Here is a 25339-nt window from a genome sequence, read left to right as displayed (position 1 = left end):
CTGGTAAAGTGTCAAAGGAGAGGCGTCCTGGTGACAAAACGGGTCCAGTTCCCTGCGGCGCCGCCCGGTGGTAGGCCACCAATGCCTGCACTGGGCAGATCTTGACATTGGTCGCCCTCTTCAGATGGACCCACTGGCCCTTACCTCGTTGATCGGTCTTAGAATGCCTTAAAAATAAAGAAACACAATTAACTTCTAACTGACAATCTCCCCACTGCAAGGCTCTGTCCCCTGGGTTAAACTTGGAAACAGACAGGACCTCGCTAGGGTGAAAGGCCCCCAAAAATAAAACTAGGCAACAAGCCTTAAACAATTGTGCCTCATAACGCGACGCACAGAGTACTCGGAAGTCAGCACAAAGGTCCTGCAACATACCTGGAGTGACCGGCATACTGGCATCTGGGGGTCTGGGGCAGCTCCTTCTCAACCCCTCCAGCATTCTTCTGACCCGAAAATCAGAAGTACTGTCAACCCAACCCAGAGCCCGTGACTGGAACGAGAGGGCAGCTAAGTAGACAGCGATCGAACGCGCTGACAGGTCTCTATCCCGAAGGGCAATAATGAACCTCATCAGGTGCTGAACAGGCAGAGGCCAGGCGTCCTCAAGACGCTGCCTCCTACGGAAAACCACAAACTCCTGAATCTTCCTTGTATAACTGACCCTGGTGGTGGCCGCTAAAGAGGCCCAGATCATGTTCTGGGCGACGCTGAGCCAAGGCTCCACAGCCATAGGGGCATGGGTTCTGGGTCCAGCCTTGCCTCTGGTGCCAGCTGCCGGAAACGCTCCTCCTGAAAACGAGAGAGAGCATTGGCAACGCTGTTCCGTACACCGGGTATGTGCCTAGCTGAAAAGAGAACATTAATTGACAAGCACTGGAGGACAAACGCCCTCACCAAGCGCATGACCCTCGGGGACTTAGAAGTCTGGCTATTAATAATCCTGACCACTGCCTGGTTGTCGCACCAGAAGCGGACCGAAGTATTAGCAAACTCGTCTGCCCAGATGTGTACAGCGACTAAGATGGGAAAAAACTCAAGAAATGTTAGGTCTCGAGTGATGCCATCCTGTACCCAAGCGCTTGGCCAACGGGCAGCGCACCGCCTGTCCCTGAAATAAATTCCGAACCCATGTCCACCTGCAGCATCCGAGTGCACCTGCAACTCAGCTTCGACCAAGCACCTGGTCCTCCAAAAGGACACCCCGTTGAACTGGTCCAAGAACCGGAGCCACACAGTCATGTCCTCCCGAAGTGCTGACGAGACCCTTATGCGATGGGATGGCCTGCGCAACCCAGCCATAGCCTCGCACATACGCCTCAGGAAGGCCCTACCCGGTGCCACCACCCGGCAGGCAAAGTTGAGGTGCCCGACAAGCACCTGCAACTCCCTGAGAGACAGTTTCTTGGCCCTAGATGCTTGCCGAAGCAAGCCAGCCAACCTGACGAGCTTAGCCTCTGGGAGCCTACTGCACTGAGCGATGGTGTCCAACTCAATGCCGAGGTAAGTTAACCAACTTGCCGGGCCCTTGGTCTTATCCTGTGCCAGGGGAACCCCCAACTGCTCGCACAACTCCACAAACGAGGCGAGCAGCATTTCGCATGTCCCAGTACCGGCAGGGCCCATAAATAAAAAGTCGCCAAGATAATGCGCAGTGGTCACATGACCAGTCTGAAATTGGACCGCCCACTCTAGAAAGGTACTGAAAAATTCGAAATGGGCGCAGGATATCGCGCAGCCCATCGGCAGCGCCCTATCCACATAATAGGCACCCTCAAAGCGGAAGCCTAGGTGGCAAAAATCAGCAGGGTGGACGGGCAGCAGGCGAAAGGCTGACTCAATGTCCGTCTTTGCCATCAAGGCGCCCACGCCACAAGACCGCAGCCGCCCAACCGCCTGGTCTAATGAAGTATACCTGACCGAGCATAACTCGCTGGGGATACCATCATTCACGGACTCACCCTCCGGGAACGATAGATGGTAGATTAACCGAAATTCCCCAGGAACCTTCTTGGGGACCACCCCAAGAGGGGAGACCCGCAAGTTGGGTATAGGCGGGGTCAGGAACGGTCCCGCCACCCTGCCGAGGTCTACCTCCTTGCCGATCTTCCTCCTAACAACATGCTCTAACCCCTTAACAGAACACAAATTCTCGGACAGCACAAGCTCAACGGGCGGTGCCGCCGGAATCCGAAAACCCTTTGAAAACCCCTCCACCAAACGACCGGCAGCAACTCTGTTGGGATAAACTTTCAACCATGAACGCAACTGTGCCACCTTAATCGGCGTTGGCCCCCTTTCCATCGGAAGGAGGGAAGGAGGATGCGCCGCCCCTGCGGCCTTGGCCAGCCTGCTGCCCTGAGGCCTGTCTTGGTCCGCCCAATTTAGGGCATGAGGACACGCGGTGCTTTGCCCCGCACAAGCCGCAGGTGTGCAAGAAAGTGCAGTTATTTCTTCCGCACTTTCCCGACGCGTTTCCCACACTTTCCCGACGCGACCTGATAGCTTCAGGTTTGTTCCTGGCAATAAGGTGACCGCTATCCGAGCGGTTACCCCACGCTGGCCTCAACGGCAGAACTAGCTGTGCCCACAATTCCCATTGTGGAACACGCCAATCCAGCGCAGGGTCATGCGATGCTCGTAGTCTAAAATGGTGGTCATATGCCACCCAAGCCGTGCCCGTGTAGTCCCTAAACGCCCTGTGCACTATGTCCAAGTACTTGAACAAGGCTTGGGCGCGGTTGGGATACATTTGCAACACAACCAAGGCGTAAATGACGAAGCCATTCAGCCAGTTTGCCCAATTCCTATCGATCTTCCGTCTCCTAATGGATTCCTGATCCCTGAAAGGCTCCCCCACCTTTGGCACAGGCTCAGGCTCGATCTGCAAAAGGCTAAACATATCCACATACTCACCTTTCCAAATTTTTTCTTTTACAGATAAAGCCAGATGCCCATCCAGAGGGAGTGCAATATCACCATACGACACCCGGGGGCGCTCCCCTGACTCCATACCGCCACCAACTTGCGCTCCGGGAGCGGCCAAGGGGCCCATTAGCTTCCCCAGTGGGGGAAAAGCAGACCCGCCAATCATGCCAGGCCCCCAGGCAGGCGGAGGGGGAGCACCAGGCCCGGCCGAAGCCACCATAGCTTGCACCCCACCACCTGGGGTGCCCTGCTGACAAGGGCCCCAAGGATAAAAGGGGTTAACCGTTCCCCACTGATACCAAGGAAACCACGGGGAATTAAGGGACGCTGAAGGTACAGCAAGGCCCTCCCTCTCATCCCATACTGCACCTACACTACTGCCCAAATCCTGTGCTTGCTCACCTGAAGTGCCAATAGCTGGCTGCCCGCTTCTCTGAGCAGCCTGCGTGGCACCCATAATCTCCACCTCTGGTGCGTAGGCCACTTGAGTGGCAGGCTCTGGGTCATTCTCATCTCCCGAGCCCCTCACTCGCTTCCTGGAAGACAAGATCTCGCTAAGCTTGGCCCCACGACCTTTCCTGGTCGATCTGCGCAGTGGGGTGGCTGTACCTGATACCCCCCCCACCATCACCCCTCCCTGCTCTTCTCAAGGCTTTCTCCCTGGCATCAAAGCGAGCCAACATAGCCCTGAGCTTGCTAAAATCTTCCTCCTCCTCCAAGGAAGAGACTGGAGAAGAAGGGGGAGGGGGTGCAGGACGTCTGGGGGCGTTCCCCCCTCTTTTGATTCTTTTTCCCCATCACTAGACTGTGTGAAAACCACCACCCCCGTGTACTAGATTCACAGAGGATACAAGTGCTACACCAGCACAAAATGGGGGAGGAGGTGTGCCTCCTTCACTCCCACTCGCTCAGAAGCCAGTAGCAGGAACCACCACGCCAGCGGGGCAGGGCACTATAGCCTCAACCAAGAGCCTCCGCTGCTGCTCCAGTGCCTAGCCGCTTCTGCTGATCCTTCTGTCCTCGTTGCCAGCTGGGAACAAACTGAGCTCCAGCCAGAGCGCGCGCTCCTTGCTGGAGCTCAAGTCCCGCCTCCCCAGCCGCTTCGCCCAACTGCGGCTCAAGCCTGAGCCCTGGAGCACGAGGCAGGGAGGGGGCAATCGGCTGCTAGCGCCTGATTGGCGCCAACAGCTGTTCAGTTAAAAAGGGCATTGGGGTAAGTAGCAATGAAAGTGCTAGAGTGGAAAGGAAACATTGCAGATCCGAGATGACGAGGGCCTAAATAACCTCAACATGAAAAAAGCCATCATTTAACAGACCAATATTTTATCTTGATGTAGCAGTTCAGGTGATGCACTACCCATTTCAGTTTGATTTTTTAAAAATTCATATCAGGGCATTTGGGTCGGGGATCAGAGGTCTGTGACTCCTCAAAGGGATCAGCAATGAGGGGTCAACACAGTGACCAGATTCCATCTCTGCAGAGCTGTCATCCTGCACTGTAAACAAGAAATCTTTATACAATTTCATTTTACTGCACGTTAAATTGGCATCTTTGTCAATATATATAATTCATCATGTATGTTTTTAATTAGGACTTCTCCTGGTCTACCTGACCTCAATATCAGGTTAAGGAAATGACGGATGGTGCAATGCTGTGCCCAAGTTCCACCATATTTCCCGCTATGCCAGCTGAGTATCTTAGCAATGTCTGTCATTTCTTAAGCCCATTCAGCTCAAAGAGAGAGGAGGAAACGAGAGTTTACCCCATGCCCCCCCAAAAAAAAACCTCAAAGAGGAAGACAGGAAGGATGATGTAGACCTTGACCCTGGTAACAGGGAGGCTCTTCCCTTGCAGAGTCCCGCCCTGAGGTGGGACATAACTGAGCTGAGCTAAGAAATAACAAGGGTAGGGAGAAAGGATCCCTCTCTATTAGCTGCCTTGGATCTTTTACAGTCTTTTAAAGGGAAAGATAGGATATAAATGTTTTAGGGTGCAATCCAGAGGTGCCCTTGCAAGTCCCTTGCGCCAGCCCAACGTCATCACGACAGTGCCGTAAATCACAAAAGTGATTTCATCACAAGATGATATAAAGGAAGACAAACTGGTGAACAGAAGTGCGCTGGCCTCCCCGCATCAACCCAGGCCCAGGAATGGTAAATTTGGACAAGATTAGCCAGCACAGGAGTCTGGAGGGGGTGTGGAGAGGGTGATGAGGAGGTGGGAGGGAGGCATTTTGGGCCTGGGGAAGGGCGGGTGGCAGGCATTCCCAGAGGCAGGAGGCGGGACCAGGATTAGGCACTTATGCTGGCTACCAGCCCCGTTCCCAGATGACCCAGGGTAGTCCTGGGCTGCTTGGATTTGCGCTACCTCTTCAGGTGGCGCAGATCCGAGTAGCCCCATTGGGAAAAGCCCTGGGCTTACTCACGAGCAACCCAAAACTTGCTCTGGATACAGCACAGGCCCACCGGCCTGTCCCAGCGCAAATTAGGATTTGGCTACCCATTTAGTATATATAATTAACAAAGCAAGAACAAGTGTGATCAAATCATGATTTGAACTCCATCAGTGATAGAGCAGCATCCGAACGAGCAGCATACAAGCAGTGTAGCAAACCTTCTCCTCCCTGAAGAGCTCCTGTGCCTTTGCAAGTTGTCTTGCAGACAGCAGAGTAGCAGCTGTCGGTGAGGTCTGGCTGCACCAGTTGTGCCACTGTCTGTCATGGTGTTTGCAAAGCTACAGTGACCTGTCTGGAAAAAAGAAGGTTAACAACACCACAGAGGATCAGTTGAAATCACACAGTTCATTGCTGCCAAGCAAGCCGGGCAAGCAAGCATCATCCCTTGTGATCTGCATGATGGGGGCTGTGAAGGGTCCCATGCTCTCCTCCCATTCTGAACAGCTACCTGTGGAGAGCAAAGAGAAACACAGAGGGAGTACCGAGAGTAGACAACAGCAGAGCCATGTATGGTCCCTGGATTGAGATGCATGCTCAGTGTTTGGGAGAGAGAACCGTGAGTACACATGCAGTGATTACTGCACACTTATTGGGATATCAGCACAACAACAACAACAACAACAACAACTTTATTTTTACCCCGCCTTTCTCCCCGAAGGGACTCAAGGCGGCTTACAACAGGTTAAAAACAGATTAAACAACATAATTTAAAAACAGATAGAAGCATATTAACACATATAATAAAAACAGTAGTCAGATAACAAGTAGTAAAAAGGTAAAAAGAGCATAGAGCAGCAAGTCATAAAAGAATCAGGCCTGTAAAAAATTAAAAGATGTCGAAAAGATGTTAAAAAGGCTGAGAACTCAGAAGGCCTGTTTAAACAGAAGGGTCTTCAGGCCTTGCCGAAAAGTCTCAAGAGAGGGAGCCATTCTTAAGTCAAGGGGAAGGGAATTCCATAGTGTTGGTGCCACTACTGAGAAGGCCCTATTTCTAGCCGCTGCCCCACGTACCTCCCTAGGTGGCGGCACTTGTAAAAAGGCCGCCACAGTATGTGAGGTATTGCCTTTCGCTCCCCCATTGGAAGTTATATTGGAATTCTGTGGTTAATGAATGCCCTGTCCAGTGCGGCAATGCTGCACTCTCAAAAAACAAAACAACTCCAGTGTTTGGTCAGCAATGGCAACGGTTGAAGTACCAGGCATTCCCCAAGAGAAGCAGATACTCACTGCTTTTGGCTGTTTCAAAAGGAAGGAGTGGGGTATACCGCATGTAACACAGAGATACAAAACTGAAAGGGGGGTAGAGACATGAGACAGATATGTAGAATCAGTATGCTGTGGCATGGGACATCTTGGTCCCTCTGTGGGGGAGTGGGAAGTTCCATTTCTGTGTTTGTGTGTGGAGTACCAGCAATAAGAATTCTGAAGACTGCTAACAAAATATCTTGCCATACTTATTGGGAAGGCAGCAGGATGTCTGTGTCTCTTTGTGTGCCCCCTTTCCCCACGGTTCCCAACACCAGCATTCCCCTGTGTGTGCTCTAGGTGTACATGGCATGAGGCCAAAGAGATATAGCTTTATTCTGTACGCCTTATCACCTGAGGTCTGATTGCCCTGGCAGTGGTTTAAGTAACTGGCTTGGTGTGCTGTGACTGGCTGCCCAACCTACTCTACAGCCTGTGCAATATTGTGAAAAAATGGATGGGGCAGAGAGGATGATGGGAGATAGGATTTCCTGGTGTTTTCTCTCTCCTCGTTGGTGGCTTTTTGGAGGGTGTGCCAGCTCTGATGTTGGCCTTGCATTGTGCCAACATTTGGGTCATGTTTGTTGTCTGAAAAGGACTTAAGGTTGGCATGGTGCCCACTGGTTCTTTCCCATTCCATCTACAACCCACCTATATCTCTGTCTCATTTGGGCACTCACACTGATAGGACTTTGTCTGACTCAAAGACAAAGAGTATACGCCATATCCTATAAATGGATACCACTCAAAATGGATACCACTCACCACTGAAAATGGTGTTCCTGACGTGCAGGATTGGGTTGTTACTGCATGAGGGTTCTGCGTGACAGCCCTGTCTTTGATGTGTGGGTGGACATCCATAGGCACATGCACACAAATTGCAAGCAGGTACCCCATTTTCATTAAGCCACTGACATTTCTCATGCTGGTGCAGCACCTATCTATCTTCTTGCTGGCAAAGTTGTCTGCCTTTCCATCAGCCTCTGACTAAAGATCAATGAGAGAAAGCTTTTTGAAGGTGCTTTCAGGTCCCATGGCTGGGGAGATGATCAGAAAGCTGCCATAAGCTTCAGGCCCGACTTGACAAATGAGGGACTATTTTGGTGCTTTGCAAACTGCTGTCACATCACTTACACGCGCTAATTGGAACTACTTTGCAGCTGAAAGTGTCCAGTGCATTAAATACCACTTCTGCTTATTGCAATTAGCGTAGCCATTGACTTGCTCCTCATACCACAAGACTATCAAAGATGGAAATGCGCAGGGGGATCATTTAATAATTTATAAAGTAAATTAGAGCTGAATGGCAAACAGCTTCTGCCTGCCACCCTTCGACCACTACTGCCTTATATGGCATGATGTTCATGCACTCCAACATGGAGATCTTGACTAGGCACACGGCCATACCTCAAGATCTGTGGATAGAAGACTTTGTCTTCCAGACGGGTCTGTAGGGTAAATCAATTTCAAAACAATCATTCAGGAAAGCAGTCCTTTCAGTTTCAATAGTACTTTCCGTTTGCAAAGGGGTGTTCCCCCCCCCCATTCATACACCATTTATTCAATCATATCACTCTGTTGCAGATCGCTCTGAACCTTGTAGCAAGACTTTCTCACTAGGTGGGGCTGCCATACACTTCCAGTTGGGGCTTCAAAGAAATGAATGGAAAATGGGTGATTTCCTGATAAATAAAGGGAAGCTTCTGTAATTATGTCACCAACCCTGTGAAATGAATTCAGCATCCAAAACAGATGCTTTGAATGTAGGCAGTTTACTCTGTAGCATTTGTCTACTTGTGATGAACACCTTCCTTAAATAAATAATTTCCATAAATTAATCTTTCATCCTACTAAGTACTATACTGTGTTCATGGTCATAGTAGCTAATGTGGATTTTTTTTTTTTTCATGGTCATTTGAGTCTGATAAAAGTGAGAGAGTTCTAGAAATAAGCCACTGAGTCAGGATCTTGGATAGGCAGAACTGGGTGGAGTTTGGAAATAGGAGATACTGGCTGCAATCCTAACCACACTTTCCTGAGAGTAAGCCCCATTGAACAAAATAGGACTTACTTCTGAGTAGACTTGGTTAGGATTGTGCCCACCAGTATCTGATACTAATCAGATACCATTGATTAGAAAAGGAAGATTCTAGAAAACTGTCATGTCACAACATCAAAATATGGTTGTTGTTTTTCAATAAATGAATAAATCTGAGGTGGAATGAATCACGGTTCCGGGTTATATTTTGCACTCATCCTGACTACAGCCTTGATTCTCAAGCTATCAAGTAGATAGAGAAAGCCACAAAGAGGAACATGTCCATGTCTTGCTATACATTTCTTTTTTGGTTCCTCAGAGTTCAGGTTTTTCTTCTGAGTTGCATCAGGCCTGCCTATACTTTTCTATGCCCCCCACATGGGGTCTTGTGGCTATGGAGGTCACAGTCAGGTTGCTTCTACGTGGAGACACCATTTGTATGAACCAGCACAGCCCATGTAGGGGTTGCCTACATGGCCAGTGCTATTTGTGATTTCAATGGCATTTTTCTAAATAGTGGTGGTTCATATTCAGCCACTGAACGGAGACAACCTCATGGGTGGTACAGGGCAATGACAGGGCCTCCAGAGGCAGAGGAAGGGGAGGCTGTGCTTTATCAAAAGTGAAGAGGGCACCTCTGTGACCAGGGAGACTGGCCACCAGTGAGGGAATCTCAGACTTTGTCTCCTGGCTTGGATGAATGACAATATACATACAGCCAGTTCCTGAGATCTTTCCACTCTGACTTTTACAGAACAAAGGACCAAAATGAGCAATTTCCCCTTTATATACAGGAGAAAGTTAAATGGAGGGAGCCTGGAATCCTTGAAATGTTCCTGTGTTTTGCTAAAGTCATGTCCTACCTGGTGCCCTCCTGTAGAACAGTGGACTTGGCTTTACAGTGGCTGTGAAATGTGCACTTACAATGCAAAGAAAGCTAGAGGGGAAAATCCAAAGCAGGAAACTGGAGAGTGGGCTTGGCATGTTCCCTGAAAAATGGAGGACAAAGGCAGGAGCAGCTCCAGTTTTGGAGAGGGGCAGTTCTCAAAGGGGTTTTGAGGGAAATGAAGACTGGAGAGGGGTGTCTGAAACATTGTACTCTGGTATTTTTCTAACAATCCAATGCCCACTCTGCTGTGTCTTTCCTCACATGACAAGCAAAAGAAATGTCAATTTTTCCTTTGTTATTTTTTGAGAAATAGAGACTCTGCAAGGTTGCAGTCACAACCTGCAAGATTTTACACACACACACCCCATCTTGAGAGAGATGGGTATGGGATGGGCGGGCAAAACTGGAAGCAGAGATCAAAGGGGGTAGCAGATTGAAACGGGGGAGGGGGAAGAAATTGGGAAAAAATAAAGGGATGAGGAGACATCATGGAGAAAAAGAAAAGGGTGGGAGATATGTTAAAAACAACCGCTTTGTTCTATACATCCTATTAATCCAAGCAAATATTTAGAAATATTCATTCTGCCCAAACAAAGCATGCAAGTTAAACTGTTGTCCTTACTGCAACAAAAATGTTACAGAAAAAACCAATAATAAAATTTAGGGCATCAAAAAGGAATTAAATGACCAGGTGATTTCATTTTTCATGGAACTGTCTTAAAGGATTGCCTAAGATATCTCTTGTTCCAGACCATGAAATAATGCCTGTCAAAGGGACATTGTGATCTCATCGTAAATCGTGTGGCCCCATTCACAGAAGCAGTAGGCATCCTGATAATATAATCTGGGTGGAGCAGTGGAGCATTCAGCACACGGTCAAAGAGACATGCAGTTTCTTTACTGACAGTCTGATCCTCATGTGCCATGTTCAACTCACTCTTGGCAGCTTTGATTTGGCATGGTAAGTGAAGGCTGAGTTGTGAGCTTGATGCACGGTAAAGAAAGATACAAAGCCAAATCCACATGCCAAAATATGCACAGATCTGCTCAATTCACATTGTCCACGTACCAATTTGGTTGTGTGTGTTGGCCCTTGTACCATCCTTGAATGGAACCCAGTGTTGAATGCTTCTCATTTTAAAGACTACTGAAGAGGTGTTCAATTTTATGTCTTTCTGCTGTTTTCTGATCACATGGCTGCTACCAGATTGCAGCAGAGTGCTAAGCTACAAACATCTCCATCGCTAACAGCTTTCCTTAATGATACCCAGTAGAATACAGAAAGCAACAAATAGTTCTCTTCTAAAAGCTTTTTAACCCACCCTCAGAGAGCCAACTGTACTTCTACTAAGCTCATCTCATCTTACAGTTTCACACATAGAGATGTACACTCCTGTGCAAAGACATATATATATTGTAATGCAAGAATGACAGCAGAAGTTTCTATTCCAGACTGATATACAACTCTGGAAGCCAATCCTCTACATCCAGAAGCTAGTACTGAGTTGAAAAGAAGTCTGTCTATCCATTGATCAGTGCTGTATTCACTCTTACAAGTATCTAGCTAGACTCCTCTACTGTTAATGGCTGAACAATCCATGCTAAGGCTTCCAAATAGTCTTTTTTCAAGTGTGAACACACAGGGTCAAGAGTGCTGCAGCTTTGTGGAGCTAAGGGACAAAAACGTCAATTGGAAAGAGGTCAACAAATCCTTGTCTGCAAATGAATGAAATGACATCAAGTTGCTATCAAGGTTTGTGTGTGTGTGTGTGTGTGTGTGTGTGTGTGTGTGGAGAGAGGGGGAGGGAGGGAGGGAGGGATGGGGGGATCACCTTTTTGTGATTCTTCTATATCTTGACTGCAAATATTGGATTAGCCAGCACAATTATAGGCAAATGATAGTAGCTGAGCTTTCTATACATGATTATGTAAGAGTCAAAGAGATGGAAATTGGGCTAGGAGAGGGAAAGAAAATGGTGCTTGCCTATTATGAGGCACTAAAAACTATCCACACTCAGTATGCTTGTTTTAATCAGGATGAGTGTTTTTAAACCAACACCCTTCCTGCTTGGGGAAGTGCTCATCTTTTGGCATGAAATGGTCCAATGTGCTAATCAAGAGTCCAAGTCTAACTAAATTCCATGGCTTAACTAAAGCTGGGCTTCTGCAATGTCCCGCAGAGGACTTTTGGCCACTAGAAGTGTCCTTGAGGTAAGGGTACATTGGTTTTCTTGCCCCAGGGTAACCCCCAGCAACCGCAATGGGTCCACTCGGATCTGTGCCGGCTCAGCTGGTGGCACAAGTTCTAGTTGATCCTTGAAGGCAGATCAGGCCTGGGAAGGGGATCAGGATTCAGCAGGCCCACTGAACCTGCTACTTTCCTGGGCCTGGTTCATTTACATCCAAGTCTTACATATTTCTTTGTAGGGCTGTGTGAGGTCATTCTTAGAAATTTTGCTCTTCTGATCAAAATACTTTTGATTTCCTCACATGTTTTGCTTGAACAAGAACTTCTAAGGACTAGTTCAGACTGTGCTGTCAAAGCTGCCCCCCTAAGTGCATACTGTTGGGAAGATGGGGAAGCATAATCCATTTCCTTTCCCTTGCACACTTTTCCCGCTATCTATTCATGAGGAAGAGTTTAATCCAAACTGCCCCGTCACACATTTCTGAAGTACTGCAGATGGCCTTGTTCAAACCAGCCCTCTGTCAGCCTTAAACACTGCATTCAGTGAAGTTCAGCATCAGATTTTTCCATGTGTAATACATTTTAAGATATTACACTGGTACACCAGTTCCTACACTACAAACACAATGATTGGTATATGTATTGGAATCTGGAAGAACTGGCAAGGAGGTAGATGTGGTGTCAGCAGTGGCCCCTTTAAGGCCTGGGCATCCAGCAGAGTGTGCTGCACAGCTGCAGCCACTGGAAGGCAATAGGGCCCTCAGGGATATAAGGAGCACCTGAGGCAGGAAGGGGGGGTGGGTTTTGAAGAAGTGCAGGTTGGACGTGGGAGAGGAGACTGACTTGGCTTATTGAATTTGGAATCTGACTGTGGATTGTGACTGGACTTTGGCTTTGGACTTGGATACCTTGACGGATTTGACTGACCTACCTGGAACCTGACCTTGGACTGTAACTTGGCTTATTGGCTCTGGACTCTGATTTGGCAACTCTAATTAATTGGACTAGTTTACTTGGCATCTGTGGACTGGAACTGGACTCTGACTTTTGCTTACTGCACTGGTGAGTTGCACAAGGGGGACTGATCAGCCTTAAGCGGGCAGGAGGCCCAGTGGATTGGGATTTGGCAGAACAGTATAAAACTACCTATGTCCATAAGCTGGCGCAAAGCATTTTAGCATCTGCAGCAAATATTGTATGTATCTACTTAGTGAGCAGTGGTGTTATGACCTGGAATGCCACTCAATACCATTTCAGGTCCACCACCTCTGCACAGTTACTAAATGAAATAAAGCCACTACTTACTGTGCTTCTTGGGCAGTGTTGTCAGATGCAGAAGTGCAGGACTTCAGTTTAAAGGGGCTGTGCAAATGAAGGGGCTCCTTTGGTCTCTGTAAGACAAACTGGAAGTCTTGCACTTCCATGTTGGAAGAAAACATGCGAGGAGCAACTTAAGAAGGCAGGTGATCTACTTTTTGCTTGCTTTTAGTGGGCGGAGAGCAAATCAGTGTGGGCCGCATTGGCAGCAGGCTGGAGGGAGGCAGTGGCAGACTCAGTGTGAAGGGCTCACCAAATCCCCCACCATCTTGCTGCCCCCACAATGATGCAACCTGCACCACCTGACCTCACTCACTGACCTCACTCACCTGCACCACCTGACCTCACTCACTGAGTGAGTGGTTGTGTGGATAAATGCGGGAGAGCAAGAGGATAGTTTTATGTGAGTGTGCTAAGAAAACAAACTGGGTTTGGGGTTCATGTATGGATCGATGTGCAATTTCAATGTATTTATATGTTAGTGAGGGTGAGGCCTGTTGCGGACCTCATTCTGAGTGAGTCTGATCACCCTATCTGTCACAAATCTAACATCCAGTTCAGTGTGCTATAATGTTGGACCATATGTTTAGGTCATTGTAAGTCAGGACCCAATCCTATCCAACTTTCCAGCACCGGTGCAGCCGTGATGCAGCCCTGAGGTAAGGGAACAAATGTTTCCATACCTTGAGGAAGCATCTATGACTGCCTCTCCAACACAGGAAGCAGTGCATACCCCATTGGTACAGCAGCACCGGCACTGGAAAATTGGATAGGATTGGGCCCTCAGTCACCACCCTACTTGCTGCGCTACAGTTGCCTAGTAGGGATATGTTTAAATTATCAAAGGTTTGAGGAGAGATGCGGTGTCTCTGATGGTGGGATATAGCCTGAGACAAGGGGTTCCCTTCTTTCTCAGTCTCCAAATGAATCACAGCATAGTTTATACCGTCCAAGCAGTGCTTGCATCTCTCATTCTTTAAAACCAGTTATATGAAAATAGGATCATTTCATAGCATAGTTGTACATTTCATTCAGAATCACTGCTATTTCCATCTCAGACAATTTGACATCATTGCCTCAAAAATGTGAATAGCATCAATCCAAGAGCAGCTGCAGCAGTTTGGTTCTTGCCGGTCTGCACAAATGGGGAGAAAAAAAAAGTCACCCCCAAAACGAGGGAAAGAAAATCTTTCTAGGTGATTTTGTAAATATCATGCAACCTCCTGCTGCTCAGAGAATATCCATCTGATTTTGATCTCTTTTCCAGGTTTCTCACAGCATTAGTCAAGTTTGAACCTGAATGTTATTTGATGTTATTTTTGGGATTCATCTGCTTGGTACCGGATGGCACTGTGTATTCCTCTGCCAGGAACCCTCAACAGGGCAGCAATTTATGCGGTGATAGTTTTCCATGAAGTTCTGCCTTCTTGTAGAATAACCCACCCCTTGAAAATTAGGCAATATTAACATAAGCCATTTGTATCGTATTGTCATGCAGGAGAGTACAAGTAAGAGACCAATGCTATGAAGCCCTGCGCTGGTTGTACACTCATGCCACAGTGCTGGCACTTAGGCCAGTGCTAGTCAGCGCTAACCCTCAGCACCCAGTACCAGAAGGCTCTGTCACTGAATCCTATGCCTCTTCCTGAGCTAGTCAATTTTAGTGGATGTCTCCTGGTTCCACCGTTGTGCGAAAGGGAAAAGAACATCCCTCTATCCAACCCCTGTACAGTTTTGGCCCAGGCTTATCAAACTTTCCAGTATCCTTGCAGCCATGCCAATGGGGCATGTGCTGCATTGGGGGGGGGGGGGTGTCACAGAGGCCTTAACTTGGGGCTGCGTTATGGCTGCATCTGTGTTGGAAAGTTGGATACGATTGGGCCCTATGTGTGTCTCAATCAGGTCCCTCCTCAGGTATCTTTTCTCTAGACTGAAGAGCCCTAAATGCTGTAGCCTGTCCTCATAAGGAAGGTGCCCCAGCCCAGTAAACATTTTGGTCACTCTCTTTTGTACCATTTTGCAGTTCCACTATATCCTTTCTGAGATGTGGTGACCAGAACAGAACTTATATTGTGCACCACCAATGTTCCTTCAGCTGTGCAATCAATACTCAGTGTTTCCTATTTCTTAGCACAAAACCCTCCAGCATTGATAAGCCCAGGCTTCTGAGGATGAGCACAGCACACACTAGCAATCTATCTGTCTTCACATTTATCCCCCTGGTGTCAAAAGGTAACACCCTGCCTTTCAAAGTAATTGCACCTATTAAACCCAATTTGAGTGATATTATCATAGGAGGAGAGACACAAGTCAACGTGTCTCACTGGAAATACTTTGTAGGGAAGAAAAGAATGTTCAATAATCCACTACAGAGGATCACAGAAGGATACAATATTCCAAGTTTGCAAAAAAAAAAGAAAAAAGTGTGGATCAAGTGACTATTGAACTACAGATTTTACAACACACCTACACTTGATGTATACTTAAAAAAAATGTCCTGAGCTCATGGCAGGGTGACAGTGGCATCACTAGGGTTTGCATCACCCAGTGCAAGAAGCCAGAGCATCACCCCTATGATGGACCTCCTCTCATGCAGTGGGTGAAGCAATGCCCTGGGTGGTAGGTGTGGTAATATACCATCATCCCACCCCGCTGGATTTTTGGCTATACCTTTTGACAGAACACAGATCTTTCAATGTGGGTTGTTTCATTGCATTCTGCATGAAATTACGCATTCAATGGTATATAACATGATGATATTATTCCTATAAACCACTATTTTAGTGATTGTGGTCAGTAGTTACGTTACACACTCCTGTATGCGTCACCTGGTATGGCCCGCACGTCCCTATCAACACCACTGCAGGGTGATGCTGAGAGAACATTACTACTATGGGTAATAGTCGTACCCAGGGTAACATTCCTGGCTATTGATCATCTGTCACTTGGTTATAGCATTCTGACATGTGGTAAGTAGCAATAGTTAAATCTGAACTGGACAGGAGAACAGTCAGGGGAACTATTGCCACAGGGCTGTTCTGGATGAGGGTACACTCCCCTTTAAGGAGCAGGTCAGAAGCATATATGGGGGAGACATGATGCGGTAAGTAGAGCTACATGCCCTGTAAGTAGTCTCTCTCCTCTCCATCAGACCCATTGAGGCAGTGACGATAACATGCAGCGCATTACCATCACTGCCCCAAATGGCTCTGTTGCTGACAGGGAGGGGGCAGTTACACCCTGTGCGGTGGCCCCTGCCGTACTTACCATGCTACCCCCCTCTGGCTATGCTTCTGGAGCGGGTCCACAGCTGTCTTCCGTAAAAATGTAAAATACGTTTTTCTCTCGTCGGATATTTGTTTAACATAAATGTCTCTTGTAATCTGCTTAAATTCATTACTGTTTCTTGGGTTTTGTATTTTCCCTTTTATATTAGTCTGTGAGTTGCTTTGAGACCCCAAGTTGCGGAGAAAGATGACACAGGGTTTTACTCTCCCCCCCCTCCCAAAAAAAATTAAGCCCCAATTTTTGGTAATTGTAGAATGTTTCTATGCACACACAGACCCTCACTGTGGGAAGTTCTTTTTTTTTCCCTTTTTTTTTTTTGTACAAACAGACGAAAAAAATCAGTCTTGAAAAAATTAGCCTGAGCTTTCTTATTTTTATAACCCTGAGAAAGAAAAAAAATTTTGTAGCTGGGTAAGATAATTATTCTCTCGTTTTTTTCCATGGTTCATTTTTCTATTAAAAATGTGTAAATGTGGTATATTGTCTGCTGAAGGCCAAATTCAGAATGTGTTTGTAAAAGACTATTGATTCCCTGACTTACACTGACACTGGCATATAATTTACTACATTAGGACTTCAAGTCTAGACACAGTTTAATGTTATCTAAATTCACCTTTCTGTTTCGAGGTAATCATAGAGCAACTTACCCATGAATAGGAGGCTCAATCAAAATGTACAGGGGGGAAAAATTACTAATTAGGTATTGGAGTCATAGGTGATAAACTCACCTTGTGGCATGCTGTTTGCCTAAATGAGTTTGGGGGTGGTGATCCTCAGATTGCTTGCTTATAAGTAACCCCACTGACCAGAAATGGGCTACTTATGAATGAGTGAGCTTGGAATTTAGCCTCAGGGCAAACATTGTTTCTCTTCTTTGATGGAGGATAGGGAGTGCTCAGGCTTACTATTTGGGGCAATGATGTAGTAGGGTGAGGATGTCGAGTTTGATGGATGGAATCTGAAATCAGAGGAACTATGTATGAATTGATCTAGATGGTACTGTCACCATGGAAACTGGCATCCCCAAGGCATGTTTCCTACTCCAGCCATATCATTTAGAACTCACTAATCCTACCCTTTGCAGATGTTATATATCCAGGGTGAAGATCACCGGATCAGAGGAGCAAGAGTGCACCAGCAAGCCTCACCCTTGTGCTGATGTGCTCCGAATGAGTCCTGCTGTCCATGAATACAGTAACTGTGTGCAGCAACAAATACTGTACCTAGGGAGTGAACACCCTCTGATCTGGATCACTGTGCTCATGGATAGCAGGTGATAAGCCTCCAGGAGCACGTCAGTGGGGGGGGGAGGGGGGCTTGCTGCTCCACTGAACCACACATGTTTTCATAGGTGAGAGAAACTTGCCACATGGCTGCTGCTGAAGTCTACAGGGACATTGACAATGGCACAGTGTGCTGAAATAATTTGTCTGCCATTTTCTATTCCATTATTATGATGGTTATTGTTTTCTTTAAGGTAGTGGTGTTGTAGTTTCTCATTTGAAGGTGGCAGAAGTAGCAGGAAAGTTAGGGACTCTTTTTGCTATACAGCAGTGGAAACTGTTGACTAGGCTTGTGCTGTTTGGTTGCCTTGCTGGGTAGTCAGCTAGATAATCTTTCCTTGGGTTGCATTTCATAGCAAACACACATAATTAGAGTCAGAGTCTCTGTCTCTCCGTGCTCACTGGTGGAACTGAATTTGGATTATTAATTCCAGAGTTCTGACTGAAGTCAAACTGCACCTATAAAAACAAAGGGAAACATTTATATCCCCCACACAACTGGCATAGCTTCCAGTTCTATTTGTGAGTCTGATTCATGGCTCTGTATGCATATGCTGTGTGATTGCTTTGTGTCATCAAAGTGATTCCAGATCCAGCTGGGCTGGTACCTACAATTACTTCAGGAGGTCTGCTGTGCTGGTTAATTTTTCCTCTAAGCTTTTTCCCTTCCCCACTCCCTGTCTACATGTAGCTTAGTTAAGTGTTACAATGATGCTGGGTGAATATGGAACAGTCTGGGACAAATACTGTCTCATTGCTCTGTGTCTGGGTCTTGAGGACTAACTAATTAGTCTCAGTAGGCTTTGAATTTCACTTATGTTGCTTCATGTTTTTGTTCCTTGAACTGTCAGTATTTTCTTTGGGTCTGTGGAGAGCCCATCTTTAGAAGATACATATCACAGAAAGCCAAAGAACCTCAGTGAAATACTCATTCATTTTTTTTTCTTTCCTTCTTTCTCAGTCACAGAAATACTGCTTCTAAATGTGTGTCAAATTCTTTCTTCAGATCAGGTATGTACAAGGATTTCATCACTGAGATTTTTCACTTGGGAATTTTCCCAATGACTCATGAATGGCCTTCTAGGATATTTCTCCTGAAGCTGAAGGATCAAAACTGAGCATTTTATATTTCCTCAGGCCGATGCCATGTATCCATTTATGCTAGGATTGCTCCTTTTGAGCTACACGCATGAAGCTTTCTGGAAATGAACCTGATAAAATTATAAACAATCTCAAGTGTGGAGCCAATGACAACCATGAATAATAGAAGTGATTTTTTTTCCAAAATGCCTGACAGAAGACTACTGTGAAACAATATAACATGAAATAGACATGAAAATTGTCATTCTCATGAAATTGTATGCATCAGAATGGATAAGACTGCTCATCCATCTATTCAGAATGATATCCTGGACAAGTGTATGGCACTTCTTCATCATAGAATTTACTGTATGCAACATGGACACAAAGGCACTATTAGTTTCAGTACTTACTACACTTATGCATTCATTACAGTATCTACTACTTGATTGTAGTACTTGCTTGTAGTGATTGTTCCAAAACAACCAGAACTGATCTAAATTCTCAACATTACAGCCTTATACAGCCTTATTGTCACTTTTAGTGCCCAAATATGTATGTTGGAATGAGGTTCCATCATCATATAGTGATAGTCCTAGGGCAGGGGTCGGCAACCATAAACACTCAAAGAGCCATTTGGACCCATTTTCCGGAGGAAAAAAAACCTCAGGAGCCACAAAACCCTTTTGACATCTAAAATGAAGATAATACTGCATATATAGTTTTTTTTTTCACCTTTATGCTCTTATAGGTCCCATTTTTATAATGTAGCCCCCTCTTGTAGCTTTTAGTTTTTGTCATACATGCTTGTCCTGTGTTTTCAGATGCCTGGTCCTCTATGGCGTTTTGCCTGATTCCAAGGCCATTCTCTGCCTGGAGAATTAGGCCCACTTTAAGCAAATTAGCTCCCCTTCTTTCCCCCAACAAATGACCCTGGTTCTGCCCTGCAGTCCTGCTGGACCCCACCTCCAGGGTAGCTCGCCTGTTCAACCTGCAGAGATCCTCTCTCCTGCCAGCAGCCTCCCACCACTACAGCAGACCCTTGGTCCTCAGCAGGTCTTGGGCACAGCAGCCACACACCAAACTCCAGTGTCTCCAGCAGTCCATTAGTCACAAAGTCAGTCAGAGCATCCAGAGCAGAGTCCAAAGTCAATAAGCCAAGTCACAGTCCAAGATCAGATTCCTAAGTAAGTAAGTAAGTCAAATCAGTCAGAGTATCCAAGTCAAAGTCAATAAGCCAAGCTAGTCCAGTCTCCTCTCCTACTTCCAACCTGCACTCCTTCTACAACCCACACCCCCTTCCTCAGGTGCTCCTTATATTCCTGAGGGCCCTATTGCCTTCAAGTGGCTGCAGCTGTGCAGCACACTCTGCTGGATGCCCAGGCCTTACCCTTAAAGGGGCCACTGCTGACACCACATCTAGCTCTTCACCAGATCTTCCAGGATTCCAATACATATGTAGGTTATGACATCTGCTTATCTTACATGGATACTAAAGAACTCCCCCCCCCACCTTCCAGAGGCACCCTGCTGGAAGGAAAAAAGGACACAGACTCCAGAGGGGGGGAAGAGAAGAAGCCAGTGCTGGGGGGGAAGGTGGGGAGGAACCACAGGCCAGCTTCTGCCCTGCCTGCCTGCCCTCCCTCCCTCCCTCCCTCACTCAGGCTGCAACCCTCTCCACACTATCCTGGGAGTAAGCCCCATTGACTACAATGGGACTTCTGAGCAGACAAGTTGGTTGAAGCTCTCAGGCTGCAGTCCTCTCCACACTTTCCTGGGAGGAAGCCTCACTGACTACTTGTGAGTAGACCTGCATAGGAAGGGGCTGAGGCTGCAGCCTTCCACACCTTTCTGGGAAGAAGCCCCACTGACTACAGCGGGGCTTACTTGTGAGTAGACCTGCACAGGAGGAGGCTGAGGATACAGCCCTCCACACCTTCCTGGGAGTAGCCCAGGGACTACATCTCAGGGCTACATCTCAGGGACTACATCTCAGAGTAAGAGGGGCTTACTCTGGAACAGACCTTCGCAGGCTCCCACTCACCCGTCCTTGCGCTTGGCCTTGAGCAGGCTTCAAGGCTGCCATCCCAGGCACCCTTTCCTGGGAGCAAGCTTAATCCACTGTAATGGGGCTTACAACTGAGTAGACACGTATAGAGCAGGCTCCACGGCTGCAATCCCAGGCACCCTTTCCTGGGAGCAAGCTTCATCCACTGTAATGGGGCTTACTACTGAGTAGACACACAGGATGTCTCCTCTGCTGTGGAGGAAAAGCCTCTCCTTGCACTGAGTGGGGACCTGCTCAGGGAAAGGCGGGCTGCAAGGGCTCGCAATGGCTGAGGAGGAAGGTGGCTCAGGATTTGCTGGTGGTCAGCCAGTGAAGGGCCCTGAGCCATTCCAACAGAAAAAGCCAGGAGCCTGCTGGATGCTGATTGGCTGAGCCTGCTGGAGAGTTGGGGAAGGGAAAAACAGGGAGCTTAAGCCTGCAGAGTGGGCAAAATTGAAAAGGGAAACCAATGCGGGGCAGGTGGGGGTGAAGGGAGAGGAGGGCAGTGAGCTCAGGGGGCTGAGGGAAGCAGCCTGCCCTCCCAACACAGGTGCCTCCTGTCACACTCTTTGCCACTTTCACCTGGAGGAGCCGCAGCAGACAGCTGAAAGAGCCACATGCGGCTCAAGAGCCGCAGGTTGCCGACCCCTGTCCTAGGGGAATTATGGGGAATAAAATGACAGCTCATGGAAGGAGCATCCCCACCACCATGAAACAGGCAACATAAAAACTAATAATTGAGGGTCACTTGTGCCCCCTTCATCTTTCCAACTTCCCCCCCCCATAAAATTCAAGCCAAACATTCTCAATCAAGTACTTTCATCTTAACCTTAAATAATACTCATTAACCTTACAGATTGCTGTGAAGATTGTTGCAATAGCGTATGTTGGAACTTGGAATACAGGGGGCCCCCCATAACCATGGAATCTGTATCTGTGGATTCAGTTATCCACGGATTGGGTCCATAGGGCCCCTCCCATGCATGTGTCCTCTCTCTCCAGAGGGTCTGCTGAGCCCAGTAGAGGCCATGGACATCTGTCCATGACCTCTGCTGGGCTCAGACTGAGCTCAGCGGCTCAAAACATGCAACTTCAGGTTTCACGGAGAACCCGGAAGCAACTTTCTAATGCCTAAGGCATTGAGAGACCCAGGGAAGCCATACGGAGTTTCCCCAGGCCTCCTAATGCCTTATAAGGCATTAAAAACGTCATTTCCATTTTCTCTGTGAAACCAGAAGATACGTGCTTTGAGCTCAAAAGCTCTGAGCCCAGCAGAGGCCGTGGACTGATGTCCTCAGCCTCTGCTGAACTCAGAAGTCCCTCCGGAGGTGAGGAGAGCTGGGCTCCCCTCACCTATGGAGGGTCCAGACCAGAGAGACAGGCATTCACCCATATCCATAGTTTTGGCTATCTGCAGTGGCTTCGAGAATGGAACCCCCTCTCCCCCCACGAATAAGGTGGCACACCGGTACTATTTCTTCCCTTTGCAGGGTTTATCAGTAACTACACGACAATATTTGATTTTCAGTTGAAGTTTATAACTTGTTACATATAAGAATGTCTTCTGAAAGAAATCTGTATAGGTGAGAAAAATCTTAAGTTTCATTCACTTGTATTCGCATGGTAAACAATGGTCTATTTTTAAATTCAGGATTCTCTCAGAGAAATTATTTTGTGCTACAAAATTGCTGTGTTGCAGGATTGTTTTTTTTTTAATCAGTTTTTGCTGGCTTTGAAATGTATTTCTTAATTGGAAATGGAATAAGTGGCTTAAAAATTCCTGTACAAGCAGCAATTCTTGTTAATATTTTCCAAATAACTCTTGAAAGGAAAATTGTGGGGATCAAGCTGTCTTAAAAATGGCTGTTGAATAAAGATGTACAGGCATAATGGTAAACCAAGAGCCATTAATTTACTACTGATCAGTTCTCAAAAAGAGACCGAGTGAAGGTGTTTAATAGAACATTTATTTTTCCAGATGATGTACTGGCGGATTAGGTGAACTGACTCACCATTTACATGAGACCACTGAGACTGGTGTGTTATTGATTCAGACAATCCTTGACCTCAGGGATAATTCCTGCTTTCTCTATGAAAACTGGCTTTTCAGCTAGCCTTCTCCCTTTCTGCATGTCTGCCTTTTTGACAGCAGTGGAAACAAAAAGATTAGGAAAACAAACCATGAGTTAATGCCGGCAAAGTCACCCAGCTTTACTCAGTCTGCTTGTTTTAATAGTGCTGGAGGCATTTAAGGTGGGGGGGGGGGAAATAAAATAAAAGCAAAAGCAGCATTGGGATGTTATGAGGAGATTTGGCCCACTTTGTCATTTCTTTAATATTATAGACATTTTACATAGCTATTAACATGACTTGGGCTGAAATCTATATGGTATGCATTTGTCCAGGAAGTAAGCGCCATTGAACACAATGGGACTGACCTCTGAGTAGACATCCATTGGATTGCACTGTTGGTAATATTGTTCCAAACATGTTCCAAGCAGCCCAATCCAATCTAAATCCCCACATGGTGATGCAGCAGTGCCAGCACGGATCCTGCCATATCCCACAGGGAATGTTTAGCTGCTGGAAGTCTCCATGTGGTAAATTTGCCTCCTTGCTCCAGGGTAAGCCCCAGCAGCCATAATGTGTCAACTTTGACCTGCTCCAGCAATATCACTGGCACAAGGCCATGTTCATCCATGCAGGAGGATCAGGCCAGGGAAAGGGGTTTGGATACGGCACTGGCCAGCACCACCAATCCCACCACCTTCTAGGCCTGATCCACCGGCCCCTGTTGCAGCAACATTCTGCCCTCCCCCACCCTAGTCAACCCTCTTCCTGCCCTCCCCTGCCCTCATGCTGAATTTACCTGCTCCAACAGATGCTCCGACAACAGACGGCACCAGTGGGAAGGTTGTGGTTTTACCATGCTTTTGTGATAGCACATGCTAGCAGAACATGCTTTCCACCAGTGCAAGTCCTCACTAGGATTGGGCCACAGGTACACAAAGCAATTTTCTGTCTCTAGGGGTTTGCATTCACTGGGCTGGCAGAGGTGGTCCTTGATAATCAGGGGCTTCTCCAGATTTTTGAACGTTTTTGAGACAGGGCCAGAAAGAACTCATTTTTGTAGTTTTGAGTCTGATGAGATAAAATGCAAAGCTTTTTGTGCCTGGGGGTGTTTAGAGATGTTCATGGAGAGGAGGCTAAGATTCAAGGCTGACATTGCTTACAAACTAGTCCTTCCTGCATGTGTGTTTGCTTCTTCTTGGCTCAGCCGGTAGGCTTGTAAATGTGATTTCCCTTCCCCCAAAGTCCTCATTGAACATTCTCCTCACAGAGACATTGACCCTAAAAAGCTTCTGCTGGAACTTGTGGGGAAACCAGAAAGTGCAAAAAACAAATATATTTTTCTACTTAGTTGACTTCTACCAGTTGCAAAATACATGTTCCACTTGCCATTTGTTGGAGTTTTTATTTGATATTTTTCCCTGGTTGGTTGCCAACCTTCAGTCTCGAAAGACTATGGTATAAGCCTGCAGCACCCGGTATTCCCAGGTGGTCTCCCATCCAAGTACTAACCAGGCCTGACCCTGCTTAGCTTCTGAGATCAGACGAGATCAGGCATGTGCAGGGTAACAGCTTCTTTTAATCAATGGTAGGTGAAGGTATGTTTGAGCTCTTAAAAAAGATTCTCTTAAGCACAATTTCTGAACTTCTGGGCTGTGACTGAATACCAAATTACATGTTCCATGTAGTTCTGCGATTCTTTCTCCCATTGGTCTTCTTTTTCCCCAATAAAAAGTACCCATACATTTTTGCCCCAATGGGGAGACAAGCAATTGATGTGAGGCAGTTTTGACAAACAGCTCACTGGGAAAGGATTCAGCAGCCTTCCCCCCTTGCTAGGCCCTTGTTCATGATTCCAGCATCCTGCCAATTTTTTTTTCCTTGGAGCAAAAAAGAACTCTTTTTAAAAAGAACTATGCCCAATGTTTAGTTGGAATGCTACACATTGATGCCCCCCCCAGTAACAAACAAAAGATGAAGACCCAAATTCATTCCCCCCCCCCCCATTTTTAAAAGCAGAGAAAAATAGATTGCAAAATACACTGTAAAAGCAAAAGAACAATTGAGCTCTTTTTAGGAGTCATTTTCATGGCTTGCATAATTCAGGTGCATGTATAATCATACACAGGCAGCGTCAATTTGAATCGTTTAAAGCAAACGAATCGTTTAAAGACAACTATAGAGTCTATGGAAACAAATTTAATTTTTCTATTTGCTTATCCTTTTGTATTTCTGGCCTGCCCTATTCTGAATATTTGATGTGAGATGCAACATTCTTACAGCAAACTCAGCCAAACGCGCTTCTAAGAACAGAAGATAATGGCTTGGTGTGCATAAGAAACATGGCATTTGAATTCAGGCACTTGATGGGGGTTTCAAGCATTTGAGTTTTATTATTAGAGTACTTAGAAACCTAATGAATCAATACAGGAGGAAATTAAACTCTTTATTGGCAAACATGAGTTTCTTAACCATTGTGCAAGAATGCAAGCTGATTTAGTATTGGCAAATTG

General features: G+C 46.7%; 1 pseudogene; it reads right to left on the bottom strand.

Moving 5' to 3' along the window:
• Nucleotides 1-24289: 24289 nt before the first annotated feature.
• On the bottom strand, nt 24290-24406 carry LOC136650610 (5S ribosomal RNA; annotated as a pseudogene).
• Between the last annotated feature and the right edge of the window lie 933 nt (nt 24407-25339).

This window comes from Tiliqua scincoides, chromosome 4 (genome assembly GCF_035046505.1).
Source record: "Tiliqua scincoides isolate rTilSci1 chromosome 4, rTilSci1.hap2, whole genome shotgun sequence".
In the NCBI taxonomy this organism is placed as follows: Eukaryota; Metazoa; Chordata; class Lepidosauria; order Squamata; family Scincidae; genus Tiliqua; species Tiliqua scincoides.
Note: the sequence above shows the minus strand (reverse complement) of the source record. Positions and strands in the feature narration are given on the sequence as shown.